The 2,424-nt window shown below is 60.6% G+C and overlaps 1 non-coding gene across 1 annotated transcript; it reads right to left on the reverse strand.

Moving 5' to 3' along the window:
• Positions 1–919: 919 nt before the first annotated feature.
• On the reverse strand, positions 920–1,072 carry LOC119451062 (5.8S ribosomal RNA). The gene has a single exon (XR_005191633.1). It is a non-coding gene; the product is annotated as a 5.8S ribosomal RNA (ribosomal RNA).
• Between the last annotated feature and the right edge of the window lie 1,352 nt (positions 1,073–2,424).

Raw genomic sequence — 2,424 nt, forward strand, 5'->3', positions numbered from 1 at the left:
GCACGAGCAGTTGCGTGGCAAACGACCGTGTCTGCAGCCCAAAACACCGCCGAGGCATGCCGCCCACGCAGCGCGCCGCTTCAGCGGGCGCCGCAGGACGGACTCGTAGCCTGGCAGAGGGCATCGTCTCGTGTGGCGTCGCCCCTGCCCCAACTGGAGTGGCCCAGTCTTTTCGGGGCAGAGACTGCGAAGCACTTGGACCGACGGCGGACTACGACGGAACGCTTCAGCCCCGCCAACGGGCAAACCCACGCTTTCGAAGGAGACATTTTCCGCTTCGCGGCGACTATTTCGTCGTGCAGTTTTCTTCGCGCTCGCAGACGGCGCACTCGCGTAACCGCATCACTACCGCTTCGGGGCGCACCCTTGTCCTCCCCGTTCCGCGCAAGAATTTTTTCCGATTCCTATTCCTGCGACGAAACCCAGACTAGGGCGCCTGCACCCGTGCGGTGACGCGGACGAGTGACCTTTTTGCAAGAGCTCGACGTACTCCGAAGGCAAACAACGCAACGTGCGATCACGCTCGCTTAGCGCACGGCGCGGGAATCGGCCGGCATTTGCTTCCCGCGTTTGTCCGTGCACGCAAGCTTCCGACTCTCTCGCAAACGTGCGCGCTACTGCTGTCGCAACAGACGTTTGCGCCTCGCGATTCAGACCGCACTTTCCCTGCAGGTGTCCGACTCCATCCTGCGGCGGTCTCTTCGGAGGCGCGCACTAGCCGCGCTGCAGTAGTACAATGCCTCGTTTCCGTCTCTGCGAAGTTTTGGCACAACAGTTCAGTTCGCCACCGTCTCCCTCACGTGAGGCCGCTGGCGCGTGGCTTCAGCACTCAACGTACTGTCCGTGATGCCGACGCGGTCAAAACGAGTCGACGGACGCACGTTCCCTTGTGCGCCGAAGGCTCTCTTGATATGTGATCCGACCCTCAGACAGACGAAGCCAAGGGAAGACCCAAGGCCGCAATGTGCGTTCAAAGAATCAGTGCTCAGTGTGTCCTGCAATTCACACCAAGTCTCGCAGCTGGCTGCGTTCTTCATCGACCCGAGAACCGAGTGATCCACCGCTTAGAGTCGTGAAAAGTAGTTTGTTCAATTCCGTACAGTACAACCAGGGTTTTAGGCACGTGGCGTCTCCCTGTGTGTGGTTTCGAAGGGCACCTTTCTGCGCGCGCTCCTCGAGTCTGCGCGCTCTTTCGACAGCCGCGTCTCAGACAGCTGGTAGCATATAGGCGCACCACACCCTGCTACTTGCGTGTTGCGTTTCCAGCTAAACCCCGCGAGCCTTTGTGTGCACGTAAGCCTCCACTCTGTATGCACCAGGATCAGATGTAGGACCAAGATGCAGTGGAGCCGCTCACGGCTACACACCCGCGGGGGCGTGGCTCCCCTTACCACGTCTTTTTCTTTTTTGCGAGCACTCGAAGCCGGTTTTCCCTGCCAACCACCCACCGGACCCGTGTGCTACGTGTGCACGTTCACATTGCTCCACGAAAATTGGAAAAAAGCCGCAAGGCCATGAGGGGGCACGAGCAGCTGTGGAGTCTTTCACGGCGACACGGCCACGGGTGGGGTCTCGCCCCCATCGACGTGTCTCGCTTTTAGTCATCAGAAGGGTACTCAAATTGACCACAATGTCCCTAACACACAAACACGCTTTCGCATCGGCGGATTGCCGCAGCACACCCGCTGCTGATCCGACAGTCTACTTGAGACGACGGACAAGAGCCCGGCGCGCGTACTCGCGCGGCTCTCCAAAACCACTCGGCCAGTGCCAGGGACAGCTTTCGGCGCCGGAGCCGCAACAATTCTACTCGAGGCGGAAGACGAAGCCAGCAAGAGCCTGGCCGCAAGTGCGTTCAAGTTTCGAGACTTCAGTCCCTCGTCTGTCCGTAAATCCTCTTTCGACGTGCGGCGCCTTCCCAAAGCGCACAAGTCCGTTAACCGCGGAACGCGTCCGACGTAGCAAAGCCGCGTTTCCTCTCGTACTTCGCAGCAGCGCCGCCTTTCCCTCGGCGGCGGGCGAATAGCCTGCCAACGTCGTCGCATTCAACCGCGATCTCGACATCTCGCGCGTCACGAGCAGGAGCCGACCGGCAGCCTCCGGCCCTGTCGGGCTCGGTGGCACTTGCCGCGGAGGACGGGAGGGCGTTATGGGCCACGGTTCCTATTGTACTTGGCAGCCACACCCTCGTACCGCCAGTTCCATGACCGACCGAATGCCGCGCCGTTCCTTCAGTACTTGGGCAGCAACATAGTCGGGTCGTTACTCCATACTCGCCGCAGGAAGCGACCGGCAGCCGCCAGCCTTTTCAGACTCGGCGGCGTTTGCCGCGGAGGACGGGAGAGCGCTTGCACCGCAGTTCCAACTATGAATGATGGATGGCAGGCAGCTTTAGTCTCGACCGCCAGTTCCTTGACCGACCTT

This window comes from Dermacentor silvarum, chromosome 4 (assembly GCF_013339745.2).
Source record: "Dermacentor silvarum isolate Dsil-2018 chromosome 4, BIME_Dsil_1.4, whole genome shotgun sequence".
In the NCBI taxonomy this organism is placed as follows: Eukaryota; Metazoa; Arthropoda; class Arachnida; order Ixodida; family Ixodidae; genus Dermacentor; species Dermacentor silvarum.